We start from the raw sequence: 20416 nt of genomic DNA, 5'->3' as shown, positions 1-20416 counted from the left end.
AGACTCTGGAGGGGAACAGATTACAGAGGGTGGAGAAACATTCTTATTTGACATTAAGCGCTAAGGATATAGGACCTGCCCTGAAAAGCCACGTACCCAGCAAGGTTAATACACTTATAATAAAAAAGCTTCACCCAACATGCAAGTGGCTATTCTTTCTATGGACTTCTCAAGTTGTATCGGACTTGCTTTGTCCCAAACATACTTTTTTGTCTAGAAACCTACCTGGAAGCAGAAGTGGATGTTACAGGCAACGGATGGTAATTTGTGGCGGTCGAGATTAGGTCTACGCAAAGGTACTCCGGTTGAGGCTATTAGACAAGAATTAGGCTTGGTATCACTGTAAACCCTTTATAAAATTAACTGTAGTTCAATGCCTATTAAAACAAACATTTTCATTAGTACCCTGTAACGGGGTGCTGACCAATCCGAAAACTCAGAGGGCAGGCTGTATTCTCTGGTATAAAACCGTGTTCCAAGCAGCCCGAGTGCTGAAAGCCTGTGTGCATTCCCTTCCCCTCTCCTCCTGGCATCCTCCTCAACCCTTAGCACCTGCATAAGAAATTACACAGGTGCTAAGGGTGTATAAACCAAACGCCCTCCACACCCACAAAAAAACAAGAAAAAAACACAACGTAAGGTGAGCTGCACCGCAGTTTCTGAAGTCTGTTTTCTTGTTCATGACTTCATGGCCATCAAAGAAAACGGAGTTATACTGTGGCGAAGCACCGCATATGTTTTTTTTTTATTAATAAACCCCCTTAGCACTCACGTAGGAAATTGCATGTGTGCTAATGGCGATATACACCTCGGTGGTGGACTGAGCCTGCCGGAAAAGGCACACTGCTTTGGTGTATATCGCCTCAGTATCAACTACCTTATGGGTTATTTCGGAAAGTTACTATGACAGGAAAAATTGGTTGGATGTAAATCAATGCATGTTATGACATCCACAATAATTAACTGGAAAATTAACAAGTGTGGATTTCTAAGTTATGGGGAATGATTACGAAAAAGGCTTATGCGTGGGATTGGACTAGGAATATAGAACATGTATCCACAATAAGTAGTATTGCAGAATGCTTCATGCACATTTTTAGTGAATACTTGCAAATTAGATACATTGTTTAGGTAAACAACTGAGAAGATTCATCATGCGATCACATTTGAATCCTTTGCCTTCATTGATGGTAACAGGAGCACTGGAATATACACAATATTAACTCAGTATCCTGCTTTGGCGCCTCAATATGAATTGTTTTTGAGTAAATATATACATAGTATTAACTCAATTGAGTATGGCATCAGAACGACCTGTAGTAGATTCTAACTCAATATATTGCCTGTGGAAAACATTAAGGATATAAAGAAGCCTCAATAGGATTATCATTTAGTAGATGATAAACAGATGTACTGATAAATTGATCTGTGTATATAGATGTGGCTACAAGAAGCTTTTAATATGTGTTGTATGTGAATATAAGAGGTATTTTACTTATGTTATTTTATTATGAAGATTATGTGTACAACTATAATGCTGATTTAATTTGAACAGGATACTTTGTATATAAGGTGTAGAAGGCTAATTATTTAACCAAATCACTTCAATCAAAATAAAAAGAGATGTCAACATCGACCGCGTTCCTATAGCATGCGCCACACATTCGGCATGTCATGGCCAGACCGCAAAATCTGGCATGCAGCTCCCTTGCAGTCTTTCACCAAGGCATTGGAGCCCTCCATCTCCTCAGCCACAAGGTTCGGGGATGCCTTGGAGAGCAAACTCCTAAGAGCAGGACGCATTAACTGCTCTCAGAGCAAGGCTGCCTGAAGCAAAGACCTTGCGCCCCCAAGCGTCAAATCTTTTCTTTCCCTGTCCAGAGACTGTGTTGGAGCAGTCAGCTATGGCGAAACGTAAAACCACCTCTTTCCCCTCATACTCTTAATGGGTCAAAAAAAGCTTCATGCATCCAAGGGTACTGGGCAGTGCTTTTGTGCAAGGCTGCAGTCATTTGCAGGGATCAACACCTGCTTCTCCCAGGCAACTAACACTGGGGCTGACAGGTAGTAGGGTTACTCTGAAGACCCTCAACCAGGATGTCAGTTCAAACTGAAGCTTGGATCTGCTGTGTGCCAACATCCCCAATGTTTCCACCACCTTTGTCTTCATCACCCTCTGGAAAGGGAGAAGTAGATACCAGAAGGATGTTTCACTCCATGGATTTGTCCAGGCCGCTGAATTCCTGAAGGTCTGTGGCTAGATCCAGTAATACCTCTCCATCGCCGCTGAACTCTGCTGAGAAGTCCCTGGTCACACCAGAGTAATGGAACTCCATCACAAATGGGATAGGGTCACCCGCCACAAAGATGTCAGAAATCTATAGCATTAACTTGCCTATTGGAAGCGGGACATTCCTTGGGCATAGACAGACTGCTCCATGCAAAGGGAACAGGTGCAGAGATCTTGATGGCCGAAGGAAGAGCAGCGCAGCACTGAGCTGGAGTGTTAGCTGCTGGAGCCTGGATCGAGCCAGTGGCCATGTGGTTGCAGTCCAGAGAGTAATGCCAGCTCCTCGAAGCAAGGTTGGCCCTTTGGACGTCTGCAGGGCATTGCCGAAAAGGTCTACCATTTTCAGCCAGAACGCTTCCCATTCCTCCAGAGTAGAGGATTGGGTGGAAAACGGTACATGCAAGGCCAGAGCCTATTCTTCGGAGGCGTCCCTTGACCTGAAGTGGCAACAACCTCTTCAATGAAGAATTTTATTTTGGAGAGTCGCTAGGGGAGAGAGTGACCTCTTCTGATGCTTCTTTATCCTCTTGTCCTTCTAGCCAAGAGTGTTCTTCCTCCTCAACTGTGTGTCTGGGCACTTGGAAGAACACTGTTGTGGCAAAAGGTGAACAATTTTGCAAAATGCTTCTGAAGGGCTTTGGAGGGCATGGATTGGCATGACCCACAAGCCTGCAAATCATGTTCCTCCCCGAAACAGTACAGGCAGAAACTGGGGGGGAGAGGAGGGGGGCTGAGATGACCTCTCGCTCCCACAATGCGCACAAGGCTTAAAGCCAAGGTCCTCTCAGTGTTGGGCATGACGCAGATGAACAAGTTGCTAAGCTAATTGGTGTTCCAAAGTGTACAGAGTATGTGGGGAAAAGGACCTGGGGTCATGGAGCGCATAGGCTTCATATATACAGGCCCCATCATGATATCTGGTCCCATCTGTAGTGACAACATTTCTGAGGACTCCTGGCATGAGATAGAATGTCAGAGACAAGGAATCTGTGGGAGGAAGGAATCCATTAGAAATGAGATTGGACAGTAGAAATTAAGTAACTTTCCTTAGAATCACCATCCCAGCATGGAAAACCATAAAGGGCTGCTTTAGAGTCTGCAACTCGCTCATATTTCTGGTAACAGCATCAAAATATGCTGTTTTCAAGGAGAGATGGTAAAAACCACAGGCACCCACAGACTCAAACATCTGCCCTCCCCCACCCCCGTAATGCAAGCTAGAACTACATTCAATCACACTGTGGCAGGAGAATTTCTTTTAATGTAGATATATGGTATCAATATATTAAGTATATTCATACCGATTATATACCAAATCAAACATACGTATACCATACTTTAGCAGCGGAGTTATAAATATATTTTTAAAAGGTGTTACAATTATTCCATCATAAATCTAAAGAATAAATAAGAAAATGACAAAATAAATACAAAGGGGGGAAAAGGGAGAATTTGTGGGTTATAACGAAATGTACAGGATGAAAAATGTGACTATATGGTATCGATTAGTGAAGACAACGAAACATAAGTTGTAGAATATTAGACATCCGGCCTTTGACATACCTGAGATGGGGAAGTCTTATTTTCGAAAATAATTAATAAATGGTACTCACTTAGACTTAAACTTGGTAATTTCAAGTCGATTTTTCCAGCATATGTATGCTGCACATAGTGTTACGCCAAAAGTGAATCATAAAATCCTTCCAGTTAGATGAAATGAAATAATAATGAATACAACACATTTAGGAATCTTTTCCTGGGGCACTGAATCAATACATAAACTACTGAAGATCATGTTAACCAAGTTTAGTTTGATAAATATCACATTAATATCTTGCATATATTTTCACAGATGTGAAATTTCTGATAAAGATGAAGAAAGCAAAGTGGTGCTTGATGGCTTCATTCTGCCAGGAGAAACCCGCAATTCTACTAGGCAATAGCCGACGGACAGGGTTTACCTGAATTAATCGGGATGTCAGCGCTGACGAAATACGACACCGACTATCATTCAAAGCTTTTACAAAGATTCATAGCCCAATGATCGAAGCGCATCTTGTCTGGGAAACGTAGTTTTGACTTGAAAAAGCAAAAAGGGTGCAACAGATAGAGGCCCCACAAAGATTAAAAGAAAATGTCCTGAGTGTTAAGAATTGCCAAAAGGGACCGAATACTGGTAAAAAAAAAAAATAATCACCTCCAAATAAATGAAATAGAGTAGATGCGAAGAGCATCTCCATGGCTGTGGCAAGCCATGCCAACAGTTTTAGCTTTTGTGTAGATATGGGAAAGGCATTTGTCAAGCATTGTTGTAAGGTTACTAAGTGGCCATTAATGCTAACAGTTTGAAAATGGGGCAGATACCTGGGAAACCACCTATGTTACAGCTACAAGAAAGTCAAAACCGTTGGCTTTGCTAATGCTAGTTTTTAACAGGACTTCAATGAAGCACGTGCATAAGTTTACAAATCAAGTGGATAAAAGCAGACCTGTTTAAGATGTTTTTATCCCGCCAGGAGCGCCTTTACAGCACGTTTTAAGCTATCAAACCATTAGTTCTCAAAGACCACTTTGAAAAAACTTTGGCAGGCAGTTCAAGTGCAAAGTTTGATTTTAAGACTTGATAAAGGTGGCTCAAAGAGATTCCAGGAGAGTATGTTTTAGGCGGGGTGGGGCAGGAAGTGGTTGGGAATAGCCATAGCATGCCATGGCAGTCAATGGGTGGGTAAATAAGCAGACACCATGTACAAGCATTGTGTCCCTCATATGCCATCTCTCCCCTAGCTGTACTCCAATGCATTAGATTCGGCTTGTAGGTGGAACTAAAGCTCAACCTTGTAGCCAAAACTAAAAAGAGAATTGGGGTTGGGCTGCTGGGGCTGATTATATAGCTGAGCGGAATACCTGGGAGAATGATGAAAGGCTTATGTACCTGGGACTCTGAATTCCAGGTTTTTATGTGAATTCTGGAGCAGCTTTCCAGGCTGGCTTGCTGTGCGAGTAGGCTTCACAACAAACTGTGCATGAAGACCATCATCTGAACTCGAGAGTGATATTAGACCACTCCATTTATCGAACTTGGATTAAATGTGTACTAACTTAATATTCTAGGCCTTTGTAGTAACTGCGGCCCAGGAGAACAATCAAGAAGCAGTGAAGACTCGGTAGATATAGGGTGGGGAAGACAGGCTTTATTTTAAGTTGCAGGAAATAAGATGGGACATTTGGGGAGCAACAAGTAAGCACACCATCATAGCTTCAACTCCCATTCTGCATTGACTAACCGTCACGTTTAGAACTCTCAAAGTACACAAAGTTCTAGCCACTCTTACATTCCATGGGATGCACTACTTGGTGTGAGCCAAGCCAATACTACACATCCCCTTTCCGTCCAAAAGTTATGAACAAACCTTTCATTCACAACCCACAACATAAACTAAACAAAACAGACAAACACAAAAAACACCAAGAACTACCAGATGAAATGCTGGAGGAACACAACATTATTAACATATGCAGATTAAAAAGGCCTGCTAAAATTTTAAAACAGAATAATAACATTCATAAGACCAGTAATAAGGTAACTGATAACATGTAACACCTTATATCTGCCATCTGATATTAGCCTCTCCTAGTGAAATACATTCTAATATTTACCTCTCCTACCGATACTCATAGCAAAATAAAGATTTTGCAAAATACAAATACAATATAATGTACTGCTGGGTCTACCCTACTGATAATATTGCCCCTTGGCCCCTCCTACCTATATTGGTAGTGAAATACATTTACGTTCACCGATAATGGTAATGAATTAACAATTTTCAAAATACACTACCCGCAAATTTGCATTTATAATACTGGTAGTGAAATAACAATTCGAGATACACTACCCGGGAATAACATTTATAATATTGGCCCGTGAATGACATTTTATAACCTTGGCCCTCACTTATTTAACATTGGCATTTATAATATTTGCTCACAACATTCATGATATAGGTAAAAAATATATATTACGTCATCCCTACATTAATACTCTACTACTTATGATACAATACCCATTTGTATACAATAAACATGGATGGAGCATATTCTGCTGTATACATTTCTTAAATACTCCTGCATAACTAATAGTTCACAATTTAGCATCTCCACACCGACATCAGTGATCAAACCGTTATGATATATATATATATATATATATATATATATATATATATATATATATGATACATTACTCACCGTAATCGTATTTCTGATGCTTGTATCTGCTTAGATTCACATGCTGTGCATAGGCCGACATCTAGTGGAAGCTGCGGAGTATTACAGTTTTTTTTTTTCGAAAATCGAAAAAGGGCGTCGACACAGGGCGTGCCAGTAATACTATCCCTAGTGTGACGTCCACTGTACCCATGATCCCTCACGCGTCTAGGATCCCCAGATTGTGTTTTTCCTGACATGAGGTAGCATGAGGAGTAGCGTGAGTACAGATAGTCCAAGCAGATAGACAGAAAGGTAAGACTACAAGCAACCATGCGCCTTCTCTCGGAGGGGAGGAAGGGTGGGTCGCATGTGAATCTAAGCAGATACAAGCATCAGAAATACGATTACGGTGAGTAATGTATCCCTTCTGAGGCTTGTGGAATCTGCTTAGATCACATGCTGTGCATAGATTAGCGAGCAGTACCAGAAGAAGGAGGTGGGATGTGAGAAGGCTCATGAGCAAACAGGTGTCTTAGAACCGCTTGTCCCACTTGTGTATCTGTCTTGGAATGAGTGTCAATGCAGTAATGCTGAGTAAAAGTGTGAATAGAGCTCCAAGTAGCTGCTTTGCAAATGGTGTCGAGGGGAACATTTGCAATGAAAGCCAGAGTGGCCCCAATGCCTCTAGTAGAGTGGGCCCTTGCTGTAAACGGCAGAGTCTTTTTTGAAAGAGAGTAACACAGCTGTATACAGTTGATAATCCACTTAGAGATAGCGCCCTTAGAGACGCGATCCCCCTCTCTGCCTGTAGCTACGGAGACAAACAGTTGATCTGTTTTCCTTAGCGGTCTGGTTTTATTTACATAGTATAAGACCGCCCTACGCACATCTAGAGTGTGTAGTTTCACCTCAGCCGAGCTTTGTGGGTTTTGGAAGAAAGCCGGAAGCTCGATGGACTGGTTTACATGGAACTTGGATATGAATTTTGGTGAGAACCTAGGGTGTGTGCGTAAAACCAGTTTGTCCTTGTGGATAGTAAAGAAAGGATCTTGCACTGACAGAGCCTGAATTTCACTGACCCTTCTTATGGAGGTAATGGCTACTAAGAAGGCCGTTTTATAAGTCAGGTGTTTGAGACTACTTTTATGCATGGGTTCGAAGGGGGGCCCCATGAGCTTAGCTAGCACCACGTTGAGGTCCCATCCTGGCGGTGGGTTCGAAATAGGAGGGTGAAGTCTCTTTACTCCTTCCATGAAGGCTTTAACCACTGGTACTTTCCACCACGAGACCCTGTTATGGGATGTGGTGTAAGCCGAGAGGGCTGCCAGGTGTACTTTCAGAGAGTTAAAAACCAACCCTGCATCCAGCAGGTGGAGCATGTATGTTACAACGTTGGAAGGAGTGCAATCAACCGGGTTGATTTGTTTATTCTGGCACCAGATAACGAATCTTTTCCACTTGTCAAAGTAACAGTGTCTTGTATTTGGTTTCCTGGACTCTTTTAGAATGTCCATACACCTCTGTGGTAATTTGAGATGTCCAAACTCTATGACTTCAGGAGCCATGCTGCTAGGTTCATAGAGTTGGGTTCCTGATGCAGTGTTTGAGCTTGTTGCTGGGACAGAAGGTTGTACCAGGCTGGGAGTCTGATGGGCTCGCACACCGCCATCCTGCGTAGGTGTGGAAACCATGGTTGTCTCGCCCACAGGGGAGCAACTAGGATGAGCGTCATTGATTCCTTGTTCATCTTGTACACCACCTTCCTGATGAGGAGTTGGTGGAAAAGCGTACGCAAACATCCCTGACCAGTTCATCCACAGGGCATTCCCCTGGGAGTCCGTTTGGGGGAACCTGGATGCAAATCCTGGGCATTGTTTGTTTTCGCTTGTGGCGAATAGGTCTATAGTGGGGAAACCCCACTGAGAGAAGAGATCTTCTACTACGTCTCTGTGAAGGACCCATTCGTGTTCTTCTGGGAGGGGGTCTCTGCTTAGAGCATCCGCTAGGGAATTGAGCTCCCCTGGAACATGTTGCGATGACAGGAAGATGTTCCGTCTGAGTGCCCATATCCATATTTTCTGGGCAAGCTTGGACAGATTTGGCGAACGAGTCCCTCCTTGCTTGTTCAGATAGAACATGGCTGTCGTGCTGTCCGTCCTGATCTGCACCGACAAGTTCAGTAGATGGGGCTCGAACGCCTGCAGCGCTCGGAATACTGCCAGAAGCTCTAGCAGATTGATGTGGTTCTTGGCTACTGAGTGAGACCAGAGACCCTGAGCTGTGTGGTGGAGATGGTGAGCTCCCCAACCAGTCAGGCATGCATCTGTAGTAACCACTGCCTGTACTTCGGGATCGTAAAAGGGTTTCCCCTTTGCGATATTCTCTTGTCCACCAGTGTAGGCTCTGTACGAGTGTTGGCGAAACGACCACTAGATCGTCCCACTGACCACTTGCCTGAGACCACTGTTTCGCCAACCATTCCTGCATGGGACGCATGCGCAGACGCGCGTGGGGGACCAGGTAAATGCATGACGCCATCATGCCCAGTAACCGCATAGCTTTGCGTACTGTTATCTGTTGACCTGACTGATAATGCGGAATTTGCAGAAGTATATTCCGAATTCTTTCTTCCGAAGGGAAGGTCAATTCTCTCTGAGTATCTAGGATAGCTCCTAGAAACTGTTTTGAGGTGCTTGGCACCAGACTTGACTTCTTCTCGTTGATAGAGAAGCCTAATTCGTGGAGGAGGTCGATAGTCCTCTGAATGTTTGATCTGCAGATTCCTGGGGTTTCCCCCGTTATGAGCCAGTCGTCTAGATAAGGGTACACTGGGATTGCCTCCCTGCGTAGGTGTGCAGCTGCCACCGCCAGTACCTTGGTGAATACCCTTGGTGCTGAAGCTATCCCGAAGGGCAGTACCTTGAATTGGTAGTGGCGACTGTCCACCTTGAAGCGCAAGTATTTTCTGTGTGCCGGGAGCATAGAAATATGAAAATAGGCATCTTTCATATCCAAGGTTGCCATGTAATCCCCCTTTTTTAGGAGTGGGATTACCTCTTGTAGCGTGGTCATACGGAATTTTTGGGGCTTGACATACTTGTTGGCAGGCCGTAAGTCCAATACTGGGCGCATTGTTAAATCTTTCTTTGGCACAAGGAAGTAAGTTGAATAGATACCCTTGTTTACCTGGTGTCCTGGGACGAGTTCTATCGCGTCCTTTAGGAGCAGATTGTAGACTTCCTCGAGGAGGATCTTTTGATGTTCCAAAGAGTGGACTTTTTGTCTTGGAGGGTGGTTTCGGGGACGTTGCAGTAGTTCTATACAGTACCCCTTGGATACTGTCGACAGCACCCATCTGTCGGATGTTATCCCTTCCCATGCCTGGGTGAAGCTGGATATTCGTCCCCCTACTGGGGTCGCATGGGAAGGGACCCTGAAATGAGCGTCACTGCTTCGGTGGAGGCGTGCCGCCTCCTTTACTGGGGCTGCCTCTGCCTCTACCACGTCCTCTTCTAGCCCTACCATACCCCTGGGTAGACTGTTGTGAGTTGGTGTTCCACTGTGTACCCTGGGTGTGGGAATAGCTATTTCCTCTATTGGAATTTTGGCCGCGGGGGCGACGAAAATTGCCGTTCCCTCTTTGGTTAGGTGGTTTTGTAGTTAACTGGCCAAGGGATTTGAGGGTGTCGAATTCCTCCTTAGCGTTTTTTAGTGCGTCCTCGACTGCCTTTCCAAACAGGAGATCACTTTCCACTGGTTTGTCTAAGAGTGCAGCTTGTGTTTCTGCTCTGAATCCCGACTGTCTCAACCAAGCATGTCTTTTGATGACAGTCCCCTCTGCTATAATTCTACCCGCATTGTCTGCGGCGTCTAAAGTTGCTTTTAAAATGCAGCCTGAGACGTTTCTTCCCTCTGCACAAATGCGAGATAGCTGGCTCTTAAGGGGTTCGGGAGCGGAATCTATTAGTGCTGCCACTTCTTCCCACTGATGGCAGTTGTAGCTGGCCAACAGTGTGGTGGAATTCGCGATTCTGGTTTGGTAGGCTGCCGTGGAAGCTACTTTTCTACCAAAACCATAGAGTTTCTTACTTTCCTTGTCGGGGGGAGCCTCCGAGGAAGATAATGGGGTTCCAGCTCTCTTGCGGGTGTTAGTTACGACTAGAGAGTCTGGCTTAAGTTGGCCTCTAATATATAGAGGGTCCGACTGGGCTGCTTTAAACAGCTTCTCTACTCTCGGGTTTACAGGTCTTGTCAAGTTTGGGTTGACAAGGGATGGTGCTATTCTGCGTTGAATAGATTTCAGGATGGGAATGGTCTGGGCTACTGTCTTCCTTTCCCCTATTAGTTCCTCCGCGAAGTCCCTCTCCTCTTGGACACCTTGTGTGTCTATGTGGAAGTGGTTAGCTGCCCGAGAGAGCAGTTCATTCAGGAGGGGCTGATTATCTATTGGGGAATCAGACACTGGGGCTTCCCTTTCGACTGGTGAGTCCATTCTGAAAATATCAGGGCTATTTTCTGGCTCATCCTCGTCTTCGTCCTCCCCGTAATAATCTGACACTGCGAGATCTTCTGGTGTCTCAAAATCCTGGCCCTCTATAAGGGAAGAGTCTCCTTGGCCTGTAGGGAAAAGGCAAGAATAGGGTTGGACTTCGAAGGGTTCTGAAGCCTTTACTGGTGTCTCGACCCGGGGCCTTTTATTTGAAAGGATAGGGTCCCTTGAACCTGAGGGAGAAGATTCCGGAGGGTTTAAAGCTAGTAGTTGGTCAGGGTGTCTTTCGAAGAAATTTGCTAAGGAGGACATCCTTGACATTACTCTGTCAATGTCCTCGCATGACCAGAGTTTTGAGCTTGGGGTGACCCTGCTGGAACTCTCTATGGACTGTCCCTGAGAAGACTTGGACGGGGAAGTCAGTTCTATAGTAGTGGGGGATTGCAAGGGTTGTTTCCTTTGTTGCTTACCCCCTTCCCCGTGGGTGGAAGTGTGTTTACCCTTTCCCTTATCTTTCGACGCCTGGCGTCGAGGATCGGAGGTGGAATCCCTGTGTTTCGAACTAGGCTTCGAAACTGGGCCCTCCTCACTCCCAAGTGATGTACCCTTTCCCTGGGGTGCAGGCTGGGGATGGAAGCCGTGTTCGTCTCCGGACGAGTGATCTTCCGTGATGTTAATGGGCGAGGCACTATGTGCAAGTGTGGAGGCTTGCCTGACGTCGTGCGGCGACCTCGACCGGGACCGCCCAGAGGACGTCCTTTCGGACCGCTCCTTTTGTGCCTCTTTCCGAGGTTTCGACGACGTCGAATCTCGGGTGGGTTTTTTGTGTTTAGCGTGTGTATGTGTAACGCTCTTGTCGCCGGGGGACTTCCCCATAGTCGCCGGGACGGACGACCTTCCGAGGCCGGGGACGTGCGTTAGGCTGTCTTTCGACGCCTTGGTGCCCTCGCCGTCCGAAAGTCCGGCGTCACTGAAGGTACCCTCCGCCTCCATAGCTGCTAGCTTGGCGTGGTGGGCCCAACGCTTGGTGGAGCGGTCCTTAAGAGTTTTTGTCTTAAACCTGCTACAGGCCCTGCAACCCGCCTCGGGGTGGTCTCTGGGCAGGCAAAGGTTGCACGTAGCGTGCTTATCTACCCAAGGGTATTTTTTATTACACTTGGGGCAAAACTGAAAGGGCGTACCCTCCATACGCGCCTGTGGGCAGCGGGCAAGTGTGTGTAGGTAAGAAGGTGTTTCTAACCGAGTGTGGAAGTGTACCACCCCCCACTCTCCCTACTGTAGGGCCGAGGCCAGCGGCCCAGGCCCGAGCCGAGGCGGAAGCCTCAAGGCCCAATCCGTCGGGTTTCGACGTTGCTCTCCTCCCCGGTTCGGCGTCGAGATGCTGGTCGACGTAGGGGTGAGAAAATGGGGCAAATTAGAATAGTTTTAAGTGTAAATATGGCAAAGCCAGGGAACTCCGATGAAGTGCTTCCGACCAGAATGGCGGAAAAAAAACAATCTGGGGATCCTAGACGCGTGAGGGATCATGGGTACAGTGGACGTCACACTAGGGATAGTATTACTGGCACGCCCTGTGTCGACGCCCTTTTTCGATTTTCGAAAAACAAACTGTAATACTCCGCAGCTTCCACTAGATGTCGGCCTATGCACAGCATGTGATCTAAGCAGATTCCACAAGCCTCAGAAATATATATATATATTGGCACACTTGGTAATCTTCCATTCAACGTCAATCCTTGGATACTTGTTAATGTAGTAAATCCTACGTCCTACACGATAAACAACTTTTACTATGCCTGAGGGAGCAATGTGTAAATCACTATATACTTGTACATCGTATATCATTAAACTTATCTGCACACGTGGTCATGAGACACTTCAGAGATAAACAGTCTGTTACAATTCTACTAAATTGCTATATTCGTGTCCGATTTGACCATGCCCCAGTATAATCTAAAGCATATATTAAGACAATTACCCTATAGAAATGTTTCATCTGATAAATAAAAAAAAACTGTTCTTCACATTCAAATATAATTATATTTTAATTTCACACTGGTGAGCTAAGGATACCCCTCAAAACAAATCATGCGCAAAAGTGCCACATGATCTCGCCGAAATGACATTTTACATTGGCTTGCAGTCGATGTACTACAGTCAAATATAGACACCATTTCAATTGAAATGCTAAAAGCACATTGTACGCAAGGTTTATGGCCAGATTGACCTAAAAGAAATGTTAACACATATTCACAATACCATTCCGCAGGTGTCATATTCGTCATAAGATCACCACAAACCATGCAAAGCAACAGCATGTATTAATTCATTACATCAGAAAATCTGGAGCAGTGTTACTCCTCTGCCAATATTCAACTGTCGTGTTGAAAATAAACCACATAAGCCCTTATTTACAAATACAGACTTCTATGCGTGCACTTCATTCCCTAAACCAACATGTATGACTCAGATTGAATATTCTAACAAAATAAAAGTGTAAGCATCCTTTCTGATGCTGTAATGTAAGATCACTACCATAACCATGAACATTATGCATCATATACAAATATATGCAACACTGCCATTAATTCACAAGCAGTTGTGCAAACAGATACAACCAAACTGCCCACAGATATTAAGATCTTGTGCTCATTTGTTAAAGGAACGCTTTAGTTTTGTAAAGGTCATTAAATAGTAAGGCACTCGGAGCGCTGCCTATTGTGATGTATACTTCATATTGCCAGTAGCACACGGCAACTGTGCCACCAAAATATAATCAGGTTGCCTGCAGGAAATAAAATCTACTGTACATAGGTGGCTTCACTGAGCGAGCTGCTTATTTTGAAACAGACCATACGCTCTAAGAGGGGAATTTCCATTACAGTATAAATGTAGAAGTCAACATCCAAGAAAAAAAGCACATGTCTTTGCAAAACTTCCACTCACTTGACGCTAAATTCTTTGCAAAACTCCTTTCACATCCAGTATTCCCATTTGTCACGATGACTGGAACACTATTAACTAAATTCGGGTTGTCGTAAACGCTACATTCCTAATCCCGACACAAAATTTAAACTTGTCGTGGCAGTATTCATTCACGTATTTATGCGGTTCTGCGTTAGGCTTCCGTAATCAGACCTGCCGCGGCAGCACTCATTAGCATATCTTCAAACTTGTTGTGACATTATTTATGCATGTATTTATTACCGTGGCTCTGCGTTAGGTTGCTGTAATCAAACTTGCCATTTATGTATCTTCATCTTATCGTGGCAGTATTTATGTCATTCTGCGTTGGGCTTCGGTAAACCAAGCCTTGTTACTGTTTTCATTGCTGAAGTGGTTACGCTCATTGTGCGCATGAAGGTACTTTCCTTAAACACTTTTGAATGTGGTGAACCGAAGTATTCTCCACTTCGCCAACTCCCTGCAACATTCCAGCCACGTCACCACTATGTTCACAGCTACAATACTGAGTAGAGCTCCGGCACTCCGACCACAACGGCATCTATTGGCAGCACGGTAGCATTTCAAATCCAGAATGCAGTTAAATGGAAAGCTGTTCAATCACCACGCTAGCAGCATAGCATGACATCACATGATTTACACTACTTTTGCGGTCAGTCAGCGATATCGAGACTGTAGTCGCACTCATCAATGCCCTTAAATTTAAATGATGCATGGTGTACTGAATGAAAGCTGTTGCTCCCCATCACTGTAATGCACAGCGTCCACATTAATGTGCATATATGGGCAGTTTTCATTACAATAATGTCTAGCACAGTCTCCAGAAACAACACTGACCTGTGTTTCGAATAAATGCTTTCTCGCCCGAATGTAGAACGAATTTCTCATTACATTTTTTTTTTTAGTTCTACTCGTTATTCAGCACTCTTGTAGTGAATTAGGTTACCGAAATCGGCTTCTTAGAATTCATCCTCAGTATTCCGTGGTATAGGGTGTGGAAGTTACAGGCTTTATTGTAAGTTGCGGGGAATAAGATAGGGTATTTGGGGAGCAACAAGTAAGCACACCATCGTAGCTTCAACTCCCATCCTGCAATGACTAACCTTCACGTTTAGAACTCTCAAAGTACATAGAGTTCTAGCCACCCTTACATTCCATGTAATGCACTGCTTGGTGTGAGCCAAGCCAATACTACACCCTTGAAACTCCTAAAGTAAGACTTAATACTGCATCCTGCTTTACAAACAAAACACTAACACTTCTGGTGACTTTAAGGCGAGTGTTCTATAAAGCGAGCTGTGCTCATTGGCATAGTAGCTTATAGTGTATGTGAGTTTTCACTCTACAGCATTTCATATGCATGAATCCCGAAAGTACTAGTGGGTGACCCTGGCACAGACCTAGGTACTTGCCCAAACATTACACAGCCATGTGTACTGTGGGGCGGAGAAGATCAGTTACATGTTTATCTCATGATACCTGGCCAGTTACTGCTCGCCTACTGTAAAGCATGCAGAAAAACGAATTCACTCCTACCCATAGATACCCTATTCTACAGTGCCTTTATTAAAAACAAGGGAACATTTGGTTCGGTAGCATGGAAGGATGTTGGAGTACACGTGAAGGATCCGACATGGGAGAGATGCAAGGACTATTTGGCAGTCAACAGGTTCCTTTTGTAATCAAGTGCACCCCGAGGACAAAAGGGTAAAGACCTCACCTGTGCTAAGAAAGCTCAGCATTCAAAGGGCTCACACTATTGCACTGCTCAGTTTTTTTTTTACAGAACAGACATGTATTCACCAGTAGTGCTCACACTCTGCACCAGCAGTGTGCCCTAGCCCACACAAAACCGGCAGAGCAGCTACACAAGTTCCACAATCACTAGAAAATCAGTCACAAAGAGGCACACGCAACAAACCACCCACATAAATAATGCATATAAAGTGCCTGTCGGTCAGTCCGTCCGTGTATCTTAAATACCCAAAGATACCGAATGTAAACACGGACTAATCAGAGATTCCGTTTTAGAAAGGGTGGAGTTAATCGTGGCGGGACTCCCTTTCTCCTGCGCACCTCCTTTTTTCTTGTTTCCGAATCTGACCAGCCGCCTGGATCCTGGTTTGTCGAGGAACCAACTCTGGGGTTCCCATTTATTTGTGAGAATTGTGGGGATGACAAACTCTGGATCAGTTGGGCGCTGGTAGGGTATGGTGGTCCAATGGTCGCTGTTGAGCGATTTGATCAATTATATGGTCCAGTCAGGTCATAGTCATTAATTTGTTTATTTTTGGTTAGTTAGCACCAAAGAAAACATCATTGTAGAAATGAATGACAAGTTTTTGACATGGTAACTCGCTACACAGCCGACCCGCGTTTCAACCCAAGTCTTTTTCAAGGCCAATCCGTGTGCTGACGGATTTCCGAGAATGCTCGCACGCAACGAACTCGCCGGACCCGGCCAACGATCGGCTATCCAGCCCCCCTGGCGCCCTTATCTGGGAGGACCAGTTTACAGCATTTTGAAGTCCACCCCTTAACTCAATTGGCCTTGAAAAAGACTTAGGTTGAAACGCGCGTCGGCTGTGTAGCGAGTTACCATGTCAAAAACTTGTCATTCATTTCTACAATGATGTTTTCTTTGGTGCTAACTAACCAAAAATAAACAAATTAATGACTATGACCGGACCATATAATTGATCAAATCGCTCAACAGCGACCATTGGACCACCATACCCTACCAGCGCCCAACTGATCCAGTGTTCGTCATCCCCACAGTAATCAGATTCCTCCCCAACAACCCAGGGTGGTTAGTGCAATAGACAGTACATTGCACATACATTTGCACTTTCCAACTCCTGTCTGTACTGGGGCTAATACACCAGTATTTTTTGGGGGTGAGGGGCTGGGCGTTAATGCCCCCTTTGCTGCTTTTCAACTTCGCTTGGACAGAAATAGTCTCAAGTGAAACTGCTTTGGACCTCCCAAATGGTCCTTGGTCTTACCTTCCGCCCAACACATTCGACTATTTGCCAACCGGATAATAAGTCCTATTCACCGACAAAAGCGCTTACAGTACATCCAAAAATGCATTTCAACAGTTTCCATCCTCTTACTTTTCAGCAGTTTAATCACAGAATATCACCCCCTGCCCCTTGTTCCATCTGGTAGGTAAGCAGACTATCGCCCTTGAGGGCCAAAGATCACCAACCTGCACAGAACAGGAAAAGGTAAGTGCAGCCCAGGTAGAAAAAGGAGTACAAGGCTGGATAATACAGATAAATGATGCCAGAATAGCCTATTCCAGACCGAGAAGGTCTAGCTTCGTACCCCACAGAAGGCAAACACACACAGAGTACAGCAGGCCTCCAGAACTACAATACAAGATTACATAGAAGAACAGCTTCTGCTGGATCAGGCACAAGTAGGCTTCAGACCAATGAGGAACAGAAACAGCACTGCTCTCAATCTGGGACGACCTGAAGGCTAATTCAGACTTGGACACAAGCACAACTCTACTAATTCTGGATCGATCAGCGGCATTTGACAGTCGACCATGACCTACTCATCAGGTGATTGGAAGAAATAGGAATCAACAACCTAGCCTTACGCTGGATTAAATCTTTCCTAACAGAACCGAAAGTGTCTGGCTCAAATCCACCCCAAGGGAATCCACCTGTGGAGTACCACAAGGATCCTCCCCGTCTCCGCTGCTCTTTAACATATACCTGGCTCCACTAATCAAGCTCATTAAAAGACATGGCCTCACGTGCTACAACTACACTGATGACACACAGATCTACAAAGTACAAAACACACGAAAAGAAAATACAAACCTGCAAGAATGCCTACAAGAACTCTATGGCTTGATGAAAACAAACAACCTCAAACTCAACCGTGGCAAAACAGAAATAATGGTTATATCCAAAAACAGCCACTACATCCCACTGCCAACAGAACTAGGAACATCACCGACACCACCAACAGTAAAGAACCTCGGAGTGCTGATGGACAACGAACATTTGAGCCGCAAGTAAATGCTAGTCAAGAAATGTTTCTTCCTCCTGCACACAGTAAAAAGGATCCTACCGTTACTCTCCTTCATCCACAAAACACTCACCATCATCGCACTCATGTCCAGAGTAGACTACGCCAACAGCCTATACCTAGGAATGGCAGAACGCCTACTAAGAAACTTCAGCGTATCCAAAACGCAGCGGCCAGACTCCTGCTCAAACCACCACGAAGAGAACACATTAGCCCAATACTGAAAATACTACCCTGGCTATCGATAAAACAGTGTACATAACGCACAAAGCAATCCACGGCTGAGTAGCAGAGTCCCTAAAGAAGAAAATAACCATCTACCATCCAGCAAGACAACTCGACATTCATCTAGAACCAAAACCATACAATAAAAGAAAATTCGGAGTAGCATCTTTCTCACACCTGCCTCCTAAAACAAGGAATTCCCTACCAAAAACATATGCAATACAAGGGATCATCTGGAATTCAGATAACTACTAAAAACGTGGCTCTTCACCCCAGAATCAGAAGGGGACGAGTAGGAATCATACATTCTGTCAGAAAAAGGAAGCCCAGGGAGGGACCTACAATCGATTGCCTAACCATCCCCAACTGGTGGGCATATGGAGGACATTTTGGACCTCTCATGCACACCATCTGCCAAGCTTACAGATGAATTCCATAGTAGGCAGGGACCTCCCACTAGAAGTCAAGGGAGCGACCCATAACCTTCCTAACCAAACCATCTCTAACCCTAGGGCAGGGAGAGGGGGGGCGACCACACCTCCATGACCCATGTACACACATCTGCTAGACTTCTACAGAAGATAATTACCACAGCGCAACATACCTACCGACTAGGATGCAAAACAATATCAAAGCACACAGGATGGTCATAGATGCCGACCACAGTAACCAAAGCAAAGAGGTAAAAAAAAAAAAGTTTCTGCAAACTCTTCTCCTACAGAAACTCAGACGACCACATCTCTACACAGCAAACCACACGTACTACCCCACACTGCAACATACAAACACATAACCATGCACAGCAGCACATGGGAATTGCGCAGGCTCGAAAATCGCACCCAAGCTCAGCAAATGGTACAAACCAAACTGAAGCAGTCAACAGAACATCAGATCTCACTCTCCTATTCCCACTGCACCCTACTAAGTGCTCCCACAGCCTCGCTGTTTCAGACAATCCAATTTAAGATCCGCCAGGGCACTATTCCGGTGGTGATAGTGCGCAGTACAAGTAACTTAACATTAACATTGTAGGATCAAGGGCATTGTTCGTAAAAATTAAACAGTTCAAAGTCCACCAGCATTTAAGGGAACCCATAGTCCCACCTAGCATTCCTGTCTAACACTTTGCAGTTCTAGGCTTAGGGAGTGAGCGAGGTGGTTCACTTTTTTCCACATGGGCGCGGTCAGAACCCTGTTTCTCCCAACGGTGCCGGAGTTGGCACGAGGCTGGTAATGCATGGTGAAATTAGAAGAGGTCCCACGTAGCTTATTTCTGCATCGACTGACTGTGCTCTTAGTTTTGCAGTCAGGCAGAACTATAATGCAGCTTTGACTGCAGTATCTGCTCAGGATCTGAAGCCCTACCGTTGGGTGAAGAATCTACTCCTTCAAATTACAGATGAAATCAAGATGACCAGTCAAAGAGGCTAGATTACAACGCCCACACTGCAGGTACAGGCTTTGAAATGGCAACAATGAAAAACATAGTACATAGTTGGCCATCAGCCATAGTAGCCACTTGCAAACTCACACAGCCCCTCGCCATTCTCTACAGCCCGTCATCTAGCTTTTGGAGAAGACCCTTTCAGGGATTGAGGACTTGGCCAAATACAAAATTTAGGATAAATGCTGCTCCGTAAAGGAAAGTGGTAGTGTCAACATTTTTTAAGGAACAGCTAATGGTACTTCTCTTCTATTTTACTGGCCTTGTATGCACTTAGAGCACAATTGGTACTGAAACAAAATTAGAGTCTAAATATATTATTGGCTTATAGTGTCGGAATGAGCATAGATTGAATAAGGTCTCATAACTTTAAATTACTTTGCCTATGTATCAAGCTAGCCATACTTTAGAGAATATTCTCTGCCGACTTGAAAAACACTGCTCCTCCATTTCCCCCCCCTTTTCTTGTCAGATCATTTTGGAATCCCGTTTTTCTTTTCCAGGGCCAAATTGGCTTTAGAGAAAAGGGGTCAGAACATTTCATATAGCTATGTTCTGGAAGAACGTAATTTTGGAAGCATTTTGTTCCAACTTTGCTGATCATTCCAAGCATACTTTAACATCTTGGATCCAAAAATACATCAAAAAGGTTTAGTGATCATCTTGTAAATGCCACATTTCATTTGGCAGTTGCGGGTCCAGTCCTGGTTTTAACTTTCCATTCTAGGACTTGTAATTCTGGATTGTCCCA

The 20416-nt window shown here is 44.6% G+C and overlaps 1 protein-coding gene across 6 annotated transcripts in view; it reads right to left on the bottom strand.

The window, feature by feature from the left end:
* RALGPS2 (Ral GEF with PH domain and SH3 binding motif 2) overlaps positions 1-20416 on the bottom strand; it is a 2782724-nt gene that overhangs the window by 2587839 nt on the left and 174469 nt on the right. The gene's annotated exons all lie outside the window — the stretch shown is intronic.

This window comes from Ambystoma mexicanum, chromosome 1q (genome assembly GCF_040938575.1).
Source record: "Ambystoma mexicanum isolate Mex_15411 chromosome 1q, UKY_AmexF1_1, whole genome shotgun sequence".
Lineage (NCBI taxonomy): Eukaryota > Metazoa > Chordata > Amphibia > Caudata > Ambystomatidae > Ambystoma > Ambystoma mexicanum.
Note: the sequence above shows the minus strand (reverse complement) of the source record. Positions and strands in the feature narration are given on the sequence as shown.